Raw genomic sequence first — 12,557 nt, 5'->3', positions numbered from 1 at the left:
GTATCAGGAGCGAACAGTTAGCATCAGGAGTTAGCAGTTGGTATCATGAGCGAACAGTTACCATCATGAGCTAGCAGTTAGTATCATGAGCTAGCAGTTAGTATCATGAGCTAGCAGTTAGTATCAGGAGCTAGCAGTTAGTATCAGTAGCTAGCAGTTAGTATCAGTAGCTAGCAGTTAGTATCAGGAACTAGCAGTTAGTATCAGGAGCTAGCAGTTAATATCAGGAGCGAACAGTTAGCATCAGGAGCTAGCAGTTAGTATCATGAGCGAACAGTTAGCATCAGGAGCTTGCAGTTGGTATCAAGAGCGAATAGTTAACATCATGAGCTAACAGTTAGCATCAATAGCTAACAGTTAACATCAGGAGCTAACGGTTAACATCAATAACTAACAGTTAGCATCATGAGCGAACAGTTAGCATCATGAGTTAGCTCCTTATGGCAACAGTTACCATCAGGCGCTAACAGTTACCATCAGGTGCTAACAGTTAGCATCATGAGCTAACAGTTAACATCTCGTGTTATTCTGGCCGCAATTTATTTTGTTTTTGATGGATTTGAAGTCATTTTGGTCAAGTTTTAAGTCATTTTGAAAAGGTTTTAAGCTGTTTTTAAACAGATTTGGAATAATTTTTTGAAAAATTCTAAGTAAATTTGTTTCACCATTTTAACCACATTTTAGTTTGTTTTAGACAGATTGATGTGTTATTCTGGCCACAATTTACTTGTTTTGGGTAGATTTTCAGTCATTTTGGACAGATTTTTGTGTCATGTGGCCACATTTTAAGTTGTTTTGGACGATTTTTAGTCATTTTGGACAGGTTTTGTCATTTTAGCCACGTTTTAGGTTGTTTTTTTTTTACACATTTTGTGTTATATGTGTCGCTATTTATTTTGATTTTGGTGGATTTTAAGTCATTTTAAGTCATTTTGAAAAGGTTTTAAACAGTTTTAGACAGATTTGAAATCACTTTTGGAAAAATTCTAAGTAATTTTGGACGTTTAGCCATTTTAAACACATTTTAGGTTGTTTTAGACACATTTTGTGTTATTCTGGCTGCAATTCAAGTTGTTTTGGGCAGATTTTTGAGTTGAAAGTGAGACTTCTTACTACGACCACTATTAAGTTGTTCTTGAAGCTGTTATCCTGTGAGCCGCCTATCATCACGCTACTGACTCTCAGAAACTTGTCTTCTGATTCTGTTATGGCTTTGGGTCTTCCAGACCTCTTCCTGTCAGAGTTTCCTCCAGTTTCTGAATGTCTTTTGATGGTGAAGAAAACTGTACTCACTGACACCTTGACTTTCTTCACGATTTCTCTTTTTCTTTTCTTTGAAAATGAAGGATATATAAATCTTGAAGTCCAACTGATCAGCCAAAGATTCCCTTTTCTTCCAAAGTTGAGCTTGAAGTCGATTCCTTGTTTGATTTCTTCGTGAAGTTGGGTCCAACATTGTTAGATCTTGATGGTAGTGTCTTCTACTCTTGTGCAGGATATATATATTTATACTCTCTACCTCAGTATTCAAGTGCTGGATAAAGGATGGAGCTCGCTACCCTTAGCAGACACGATGCATCAAAACTCTCAGCTAGATCTTTGAAGTACCAACTATGAACCGAAAAGGTCAACAAATCAATGGACAGTGTTTATCAGGGGGATGGTCAACAAGCTAAAGACCTACATGTTTAAGTGTTAGGATGGTCTTTCTCTCTTCTATTGTTGATTTCCTTTTCCTCTCCATTTGCACACCAACACACTACTTTCTGCTGTACAAATCATGCTCTGGAGGGTTTGGTGCGACGATGGGATCCAACACTACTTTTATGCAGACAGAGGAGATTGGAAGGAATCAAGAAAAGTTGGGACACCTGTAGGATTTGGTAGAACAAACTATCAAGGCTTAATCAACCTCCATTGCTGCAGAAGAACTTTAAGTTTATTTCTTGTGCCCTGAAAAAGGCTTTTTTGTATAATTCTGGCAGTTCACCACTTACCTTTGTACCATTTCAAGCTCTTCATTGGACTTGAACTACTTGATTTTCAATTAAAAACTGGAAAAATTTGGGCGTTCTAAAACTTTTTACTGGTAGTGTATGCATAAATATATAATTCAAGAGTCTTTCTGGTTGCTCCAGTATTCTGTGTTGGGTTGGAAAGTTTGGGAATTTATGGTTAAACTGGTGAAAATGGGAATCATTGCAGGGGAAAAACAGAAAAGTAGAGATGATATTAAAGTTTTTCACATTTATAAACTTCCATCTATGTACATCTATGAGTGGAAAATTGCAGAAAATACAGTAGATTTTGGTAAATAAACTCTTTTAATCAGCTTTACTTCAGCTGATTCATTCAAATATGCCCAGTTTGGCTCATCCCAGGACATTAAAAATGAATCTAGCGACATTAGACTTGGCTGCTATATCTGAATATTTCTGACAGTAAAATCACAAAAACACCAGAAACAAGTTGTGACGGCAAGGTTGAGGCCAAATGGCAGCTTCCTACCAGCTGACATCATGAGTGTGTTTGTGCAGCTCGGGGACCATATGGTGAAGAACCACCCACTCATGGTGACTGACCACACCTTAAAGTAGCACACACACCAACACCGACGCTCACAAGTGTGTGAGAGACGCACAACACAACACAACACAACAGGACACACAGCTGAGTCATAAAGAGATAAAAGTGGAGGTTTGTGAGATCCAGCAGCTCACTGTTAAAGCATTGAAGTGCTGAATAGTTCTGTTGTGTCCTTAAAAACCACCAGAGGATGTGTGTGTTTGTGTGTGTTGCTGGATTGTGCGTCTGTTGGGTGTTTTCATCTTATGACTTCAGGGTTCAAACCTTTGCAATAATTTGATTTAAATCCATGTCTGGGTGTAGATTAGAGCCTGAAGAACACTTTCAGACTGAATAACTAAGATTTTGTTCTGAAAACGTCATCTTTAAACCATTTTTACTGCTAGAAATGCTGCTATTGCATTAAAGTTTTTACTGAAGTCATCATTTAGTCTGTAGAATCTGGGGAAATGCTAAATTATCATTTTAACACAGGTTCCTCACACGCACTGAATCAGACAATCAGAGAACTATTTGTAAAAACACAGATTTTTTAAATGTATTTGCCATTTTTAGCCTGTTTTTTTATTATTCGTTTTTTTTCTACTTTTTAAAAGTAATTTTACACATATTATCAGTTATTTAACTCAACAGGGAAATAGTTTTTATTTATTTATTTTTTACATTTTTTTTTTACAGACAGCATGTAAATTAAAAATAATATCAGTAATTTAACAAAACAGGAAAACTTTTATTTTTTAAATTTATTTTGTCCATTTTTTTTACATTTACTATTATTATTATTTATTTATATTTTTTGACAGGCAGCATCTAAATTAAAATATAAACAGTTATTTAACAAAGCAGGAAAATAGTTTTTTTATTTTATTTTGGCCTGTTTTTTTAAACATTTATTATTATCATTATTATTATTATTATTATTATTATTATTGTTATTGTTTTTATTGTTATTATTATTATTTCTTTACATTTTTTACAGGCAACATGTAAAATAAAACAATATCAGTAATTATTAACCCTTAAAAAATTAACAGGAAAAATCGATAATTTTTTGGCTGATTTAAATACAAAAGAAAAAATAGTTTTTTTATTTCATTACAGTCTTCTCGTTTTTTAATAATATTTTTTATTTATTTATCTTTACACGCAACATGTAAATTCAAATAATGCCAGTAATTTAACAGGAAAAACTTTTTTTTTTTTTAACAGATTTAAATATAGTAGAAAAAGTAGTGTAGTTTTTGATTAAAATAACATTTAATTCAATTTCAAACTGAAATTTTATGGCCAAAAGGATCCCATTATCATTATCATTTGTACAGTTGTGGCCTTTTTTTATATGATTAACATGGAAACTAGCACTTTATTGTGTGATTTGAGTTGTTATTATGTACAAAAATAACCGTAAATATTTCCAAAAAAAAATGCTGAGCAACTATTAAATCACTCACCTTGACCTGGAGTTTAAAAAATCCACATTACCCCTTTGTTTTGACCAACACAATATAACTGATCGACATATTTGTGACAACACGTGAGCATAAACAACTGAACAACACCAGTGATTAGTTTAATTAATTTAAATCTGATAAAGCTGAGTGGAACTTGTAAAGATTTGCTGCGTCTCTGTTGTTAATTTAGTTGAAAACGTAACGCGATTGTCAGCATAAGGAGCTTAAAGATAAACACTCTGGACTCTGAATGTTTTCCTTCATTTGACAGAACAATCAGCAGGTTAATCAGTAACAGGAATAATTGTAGGTGCGGCTCTGAACTTGGACCAGATTCCAGTGAATAAAGTCAGTTAAAACTCTGTAAGGAGGAGGTTTGTTCTGAGGGGGAGTTCCAGCTGATACGTTCAAATGCCGACATCATGAGATCATTTTTACTGATATCAGCCTTAAAACTGCAGATATCCAAACACAGAAAGCAGGTTTTTACTAGTTTTTCCTCCTCAGTTCTTCCTCTCATTCCCTTTTCCCGTCCTCCTCCTTTTCTCCGGCTCGTTCCTTTTAACCCCTTTCCATCCTTTTTTCAAACATCTCTCCTTGTTTTCCTCCTGCTCTTCATCATCGTGTAGTTTTATCTCCTCCTCTTCACTCTTATCTCCTTCCTCCCCCTTTTTCCTTTTTCTACAGCCTTCACTCAGTCCTTCCCTTCAGTCTATCTGACGTAACCAGTGAAGCAACCATAATACTATTATCTATAAATACTCCCTCGTCTCTCTCGCTGTCAAACGGAGGAAGTCTCTCTTTCTCTTTGCTCTCGTCCACTAGTTAGATGTTCTTCTCATTTTCTCTCTCTTCCTCCCACGTTCAAAGCAGAATGAATCATTTTCAAATCAAAATTTTAAAAAGTTGGCTCGTTTCATCTGTGCTGCTTTACATAACAAATTACATTGTATCCCATACACAGATTTAAGTTGACAGTAAGTGGGTCGCCTTTTTGGGACAATTCAGGGTTTTCCTGACCATTATTAAGAGTTTAGGGCACTGGCTAAATATTTTAATGCAGCACTTAATGAATGACTGAATGAATATTATGTTTACTTTCTGGGAATCCTGTATTTTCCTGAGTACTTTGGTTAAAAATTATTAACCCCATGTGTAAGTTTTCCTCTTTTATTGCTTTTAAACGTTAAATCATGGCCAATTTGACACTTTCTTTAAAGTAGTATGAAGCACGGTGGTGGCAGGATCATGACATGAAGCATGGAGGTGGCAGCATTATGATGTGAAGCATGGTGGTGGCAGCATCATGATGTGAAGCATGGTGGTGGCAGCATCATGATGTGAAGCATGGTGGTGGCAGCATCATGATGTGAAGCATGGTGGTGGCAGCATCATGATGTGAAGCATGGAGGTGGCAGCATCATGGTGTGAAGCATGGTGGTGGCAGCATCATGATGTTAGACTGCTTCTCAGCAAAACCCTAAAAAGTCAAATTAAACTGACCGTGATTCAGTGTTTAAAGCAATAAAATAGATTTTTTTTAATAGACACTCTAGAAATTGAGATCATTTAACAGTGAGTTTTAAAGTCGTATTTGTAGCTTTAATGTTGCTATGCTAGCAAGTGTCTTGGATCCATTTTAGTCGTTAAAGATCCCAGTTTGACCTGCAGAAGATTGTAAAAGTTCCTGTAATGTGTTTTCCTGCCAGAGAGGAAATAAAGCCACGATGAGCAGAAAGAATATCGGCTGTCAGAGAGGTAATTACTGGATGGATTTAAATTGAATAGGTGTCAAAATCCAGACTGTAATAGGAGGATTATAAGAGAAAGGATTATAATGTAAACCATTTTGGAAACAAAGGAGTAATTCTTGTTTTCAATTATCTGTCACAGCATTTAGAATATTTTATCATGTTGTAGGAGTTCATCACTAGTTAGGAACAAGAATATAATTCAGATACCAAAAACAGGCCTCCATTTTTATCTCATTTTCTCTTCCTGAAATCTGTGTCCCTGTTTCTGGTTCATATTTTCTCTCCTTCCCGACATTTTTTTTCTCTGCTTCGTCGCTCTCAGGCCAACATCCATCTCTCTCATTTGCTCTCTCTCCCCCGTCTTGTTCCTCCCCCCGGGGGCATGTTTCATGCAGTGTTCTCACCTCCGTTCTAACAGGAACACAGAACACCCTCCAGATTTTAAATATGGCCACTCAAGTGTGTTGGTTTGCCCTCTACATGCCCCCTCTGCTTCCTGTATTAACATTATTATCCAACATTACAGTAAAAAAACTACAATAGTCAATGTATTTATGTGTGTGGTAGCAAGAAAATTTGCTTTTTCAGGCAAAAATGCAAAAAAAAACATTGTCAATAGCAGCGTCATGATGTGAAGCACGATGGTGGCATCATCATGATGATGTGAAGCATGGTGGTGGCATCATCATGATATGAAGCACGGTGGTGGCAGCATCATGATGTGAAGCACGGTGGTGGCAGCATCATGATGTGAAGCACGGTGGTGGCAGCATCATGATGTGAAGCACGGTGGAGGCAGCATCATGATGTGAAGCACGGTGGTGGCAGCATCATGATGTGAAGCACGGTGGTGGCAGCATCATGATGTGAAGCATGCTGGTGAGATCATCATTGTTCAACATTACAGTAATAAAACAGTAGTAGTAAATGTATTTATATCTGGTGTAGCAAGAAAAAATTTTTTTTTCTGGTAATAATGGAACAAACTTGTCAATATTGTCTCTTTTTCTACTATTGAACAAACAAATCCACTGCTTTCCCATTTATAAACTATTTCCCACATTTAATGCAGCAATGAAGTAAATCCGTCGTTACATAACAAAATTACATAAACCTCTTCTGCTAAATAATCAGCTGCTTGTTTCACACAACGTCCAGACGTGAAATTTAATATTTACGGCGTTAGAATCGAACATATTTTCTCCGTCAGATGTGGAACACAATAAGTCTCACGTTGGTCTGCCAGCAGCATCAACACAGTTTGTGGTAAATGTGTGTTTTCAGCCTCAGAGGAGACGACAGCCGGTCGGAGGCTGAAACAAAGCTGGTTCAGGAGCAACACTTCGGATTTTCAGCCCGTCGACGCTTCAGCCTGACTTAAACAGACAAAGCTAATTTGGAGCTAATCTGTAATAATGTTTCAGCTGTAATGAAGCTAAATATGGCTGTGAATAGGTTCAGCGGTGCCTCGTAGTCAGTAATAAACCTGTTCTGTTGAATTACTGCATACAAAGTTGTAGTTTTTGCTTCAGTTTAATCATATTAGAAATCATTTTTTTATAAATGTATCTTACTGAGATAGTTCTCAGTGTTCATTAGATGTATAATGAACAGTTTTTTCCATTATTAATGAACACAAGTTGTTTTTCCTGATTATTTATTTAGCCTAATGTCAGAAAATAGTGTAAATTATGCATCATATCTTCAACAGTTCAAAACCTAAAGACTGCAGCGACATCCTCAAGTCAAACTGAAACTTAAGTTGGACATTCTTTCCTAAAAATGTGCCCAAATGATTAATTATATATTATATTGATATACCGATTACTTGATTAATGCCGCAGCAGTTTTTACTCCTAAGAAAATATGCTCATCATAACTATAATTTCTAACTATACACCAGCCTCACTCACGACGAAACATCTATGCATAAAAACAAAACAAAATCCCAAAATGTGCACAACTCTGCACTAAATACACGATATTAAGATGGACAGCGTGTATAAAGTGTTGCCAAATAATGGAAGAAATAAGCTGTTATGTAATTTGGTGGTGGCAGCATCATGACAAGAAGCATGGTGGTGGTAGTATCATGACATGAAGCATGGTGGTGGTAGTATGATATGAAGCATGGTGGTGGTAGTATCATGATATGAAGCGTGGTGGTAGTAATATGACGTGAAGCATGGTGGTGGTAGTATGATATGAAGCATGGTGGTGGCAGTATCATTATGTGAAGCATGGTGGTGGTTGTATGATATGAAGCATGGTGGTGGTAGTATCATGACGTGAAGCATGGTGGTGTAGTATGATATGAAGCATGATGGTGGTAGTATCATGACATGAAGCATGGTGGTGGTAGTATGATATGAAGCATGGTGGTGGTAGTATCATGATATGAAGCATGGTGGTGGTAGTATCATGATATGAAGCGTGGTGGTAGTAATATGACGTGAAGCATGGTGGTGGTAGTATGATATGAAGCATGGTGGTGGTAGTATCATGATATGAAGCATGGTGGTGGCAGTATCATGATGTGAAGCATGGTGGTGGTAGTATCATGATATGAAGCGTGGTGGTAGTAATATGACGTGAAGCATGGTGGTGGTAGTATGATATGAAGCATGGTGGTGGTAGTATCATGATGTGAAGCATGGTGGTGGCAGTATCATGATGTGAAGCATGGTGGTGGTAGTATCATGATATGAAGCATGGTGGTGGCAGCATCATGATGTGAAGCATGGTGGTGGTAGTATCATGATATGAAGCATGGTGGTGGCAGCATCATGGCATGAAGCATGGTGGTGGTAGTATCATGATGTGAAGCATGGTGGTGGTAGTATCATGATATGAAGCGTGGTGGTAGTAATATGACGTGAAGCATGGTGGTGGTAGTATGATATGAAGCATGGTGGTGGTAGTATCATGATGTGAAGCATGGTGGTGGCAGTATCATGATGTGAAGCATGGTGGTGGTAGTATCATGATATGAAGCGTGGTGGTAGTAATATGACGTGAAGCATGGTGGTGGTAGTATGATATGAAGCATGGTGGTGGTAGTATCATGATATGAAGCATGGTGGTGGCAGTATCATGATGTGAAGCATGGTGGTGGTAGTATCATGATATGAAGCATGGTGGTGGCAGCATCATGGCATGAAGCATGGTGGTGGTAGTATAGTGGCCGAACTACTTGGTTTATGACGTTGTCGACCTATGGTGTTTTGTCGTCACATCAGAACTAGTTGACGAGTGGAGCGGACGAACACGTCGTCACGTAGCGCTATCAGACAGCTTTGTTTACATTCTCTGGTTGTACGCCACCTTGGATTGTGCTACATTCACTATCTTTTTGCCCTTCATTATGGCTCGCAAGTGTATGTCAGACTCTTCTGATGCTTTGAAGAGAAGGAAATCCATCTCCATGGAACTGAAATTAATATGATAAAATGCTCAAGCTGTCAAAACAGTGCAACATATTCTGTTATCTTCTTGTAAAATGACTCAAACATGCATGAAAGTCATTGGTATTCATGACTTTTCCAAAGACTTGATCGATATCATGATGCACGTAACGGCTTTGTTTACATTTTCGCCAGAGTTCCGACTTAAAGCGAATATCGACTTATGTAGATCAGTAGGAACGGAACTCTGATGTAAGTCGAAGAACCCCTGTACACTGAATATTTTCCATCTGTTAAATCTTTTTGGTACAGGACCAGTAAAGTCAGAGCATAATAACCCATAGAACTCCCAATGTTCCCCTTTTGTTTTACTGTAAAAGTGCATTCTGAAAATGTTCGCATTTTTTGAACAAACTGAAGTTTCTGTAGAAAAATAAGTGAAATTTCAACGACATGATGAATCAGTTTATCATTTATAGATCAGTTTATCTGCAAAGGCACAAAACTGATTTACTTTATGATAGAAACAGCTTGTCAAGATCTAGATGTTATTTTAAATTTATGGTTTTACAAAGTAGAATTGGCTGTTAATGTCTTGGTGTAGTTTTTACACTTTGCAAAGTCATCCTGCGAGCCGGATCGCATGCTCTGGAGGGCCGGTTTTTGACCCGCGGGCCGCATGTTTGACACCCTGACGTTAAACCATCAGAAGCTCTGGACCTCAGATCAGATCAAACCTGCAGCTTAGTGGCCGAATGTTCAGATGATTAGCAACAGATAAAACCGCTAACACTGGCCAGCTGTCTGTGTGTGTGTGTGTGGCTGAAACAGCCACACACACACACACGCACACACACGCACACACACACGCACACACACACACACGCAGGCACACACACACACACACACACACAGACCTGCAGGTGTAAACACGTCGCATTAAGCTGCGATAATGAGAGTTTAGAAACACCTTGAAGAGAACTAATCTGGAATCAGTGTGTGTGTGTGTGTGTGTGTGTGTGTGTGTGTGTGTGTGTGTTTGTGTGTGTGTGTGTGTGTCCATTTGTGTGTATTTACTCACTGAGGTGTTAATGTGTGGACAGCTGCTGCAGGTTTGTTGTGTTTGGACTCCATCTGTTCAAAAGATGCAGAAAAAAGCAACAGGAACTGCTTCCTGCCTAACAAAATGATATATTTTATATTTAATTATGATAATAAAACACTTCTGTAAATAGAAATGTTTTCACACGTATAAATTTCACATCTTTTTCTGAAGTTTTGGTCTCACATCCACTGAGGTGTTTAATGAAGTTCAGACTCTGAACATTATTTTTAAAATCTGCTTTCACTTATTTATGACAGCTGAGCTTAATGAATGGAAAACATTCTTCACATCATTTTAAAATATTGGATTAAATTAGCTTGACACTAACGTGGAACGTTGTTTCCTCTCTGACCTCCGGACTGTAAAGATGAGTCATAAAACGTGAAATTTTCCTTTGAATCATTTCTGTTTAATGATTATAAAGATGAGATCTGATGAACTGATTCTGTTCTGAGAAAATAAAATACTTTCTGTTGATAATAATAAACATCTTGTAACCTTTTTCTCTCTCTTCAGGCTGCAGCTAAAACAACTGTGACTGAGTTTCTGTTGGAGGAGTGACGACGACACGACGTTAACAGGTCAGCTGATGTTCATATCTTTAAACTCTGATGAACTGATGATTCTGGAGATTCTGTGCTTTGCTCAGAGGCTCTGAGGCAGTTAAAGAGCTCATAGTTTCACTGTAGATCAGCTGCATGATATGAAGCATGGTGGCGGCAGCATCATGACCTGAGGCATGGTGGTGGCAGCATCATGATGTGAATTTCCTTTCAAATAACAGCAAATATCAGTAAAATAACATTTTGACATTTTTCATCTTTTCATTTTTTACAGTTTTGACCTGTTTTTTAAGGGTTTACATGTAAATTAATACTTTTTTCTTTAATTTTACCAGTTATCATCTAAATTTACCAAAACAGGGAAAAACTATGAAATAATAGTAATCATTTATCACCCTGAGGATGTATTTAATCATTAGATCATTTTTTGAGGAACCAAACAGAACCTCAGTGTTCCTCATTATGTAAGTGGGTTTCCCATCATGCACTGCAGCGTCCATTATTGATGGTGAGGGGCGGAGTCTAGTGGGGGAGGAGAGTTTCCATTCATATTTAATGTTCTGCTGCAGTGTTCATTCATTTATAAAGTGTGAATGGAGGAGGAGAAATGTTCTATAACGGTGAATAATCTCAGAAAAATTCATGAAAAATGACTAAAAAAAAACTTTTGTCATTAAAATGTATGTTTCTGTGCAACAACAAAGATGTTCTGAAGGAAATAAAATGTGACCAGATGAAGTTTTACATATTTTCTCCTCCATCCGGTGATCAGAGGATTAATTTATAGATAAATGAAAGCAGAAAATGTTTTAAAATACAAATAAACTCGACATGTTGATGCAGAAATCAGTTCTAGATTTTAATTTGCAGCGTTATAGTTTCATAAAGATAAGAGTCACATTGACTTTTATAAATTTGATTTTTTTACTTTATTTTATTTATACCTTATTTTGGTCCTTTTTTAAAAATGTATTTTTAATCTATTTTATGTATTTTACTTTACTTTATTTATATAGTTTTTTGTCCTTCTTAAAGATTTTTTATATACTTTATTTTACTTTATTTATATCATATTTTGGTCTTTTTAAAATATATTTTATATATTTTGTTTATTTTGCTTTAATTTATTTATACTGTAGTTTCGTCCTTATTTAGATTTATTTTATTTGTCTATTTTATTTATTTTAATTTAAAATATAGATATTTGGTGGGGACATTGTTTATTTACATAAATAAAAATGTAATTTTAAATAAATTGTAAAAATAATAATAATACTAGCAGTAATAATTTAACAAAACTGGGAAAAGCCATATAATGATAAGACCATTTACCATTCTTTAGTCCTGAATGTACATCACTTTTCTTTGAAATAACAGCGTTTATCTTTAAAATACTAATATTTTTGCTGATTTAAAAGCAGTAAATTAGCAATAAGTTGATTTTTCCTAAGGTTATAGCTGGAAAACTTTAATTTTCTTCAGTCCGTAAGGCTCAGTGTCCACCACAGTGTGATTTATTCTTTCATTTGATGACGGAATTAATTAATTAATGATTCATTTCTAATGACGGATGTTTTCGAGAATGAAGCTGAGAGACGTTCGTTGAGTGAAAAATGTTTTGGTGTAAATTCTTCTGCTTGGTCTCTTTATTTGTGAATCAGGGGTTCAGTTTCTGTTTTGTCTTCTTCCTTCAT

The 12,557-nt window shown here is 36.3% G+C and overlaps 1 protein-coding gene across 1 annotated transcript in view; it reads left to right on the top strand.

The window, feature by feature from the left end:
• The window catches only part of pak1 (p21 protein (Cdc42/Rac)-activated kinase 1), a 77,651-nt gene that overhangs the window by 4,389 nt on the left and 60,705 nt on the right, over positions 1 to 12,557 (top strand). Inside the window, exon 2 of the mRNA XM_055012175.1 lies at positions 10,817 to 10,881. The gene's annotated coding sequence lies outside the window, so the exon portion shown is untranslated. The remainder of the gene's footprint in view (positions 1 to 10,816; positions 10,882 to 12,557) is intronic.

Source organism: Amphiprion ocellaris, chromosome 7 (assembly GCF_022539595.1).
Source record: "Amphiprion ocellaris isolate individual 3 ecotype Okinawa chromosome 7, ASM2253959v1, whole genome shotgun sequence".
NCBI classification, from domain to species: domain Eukaryota; kingdom Metazoa; phylum Chordata; class Actinopteri; family Pomacentridae; genus Amphiprion; species Amphiprion ocellaris.
The sequence above is the reverse complement of the archived record's forward strand: the minus strand, read 5'-3'. Positions and strand labels throughout refer to the sequence as shown.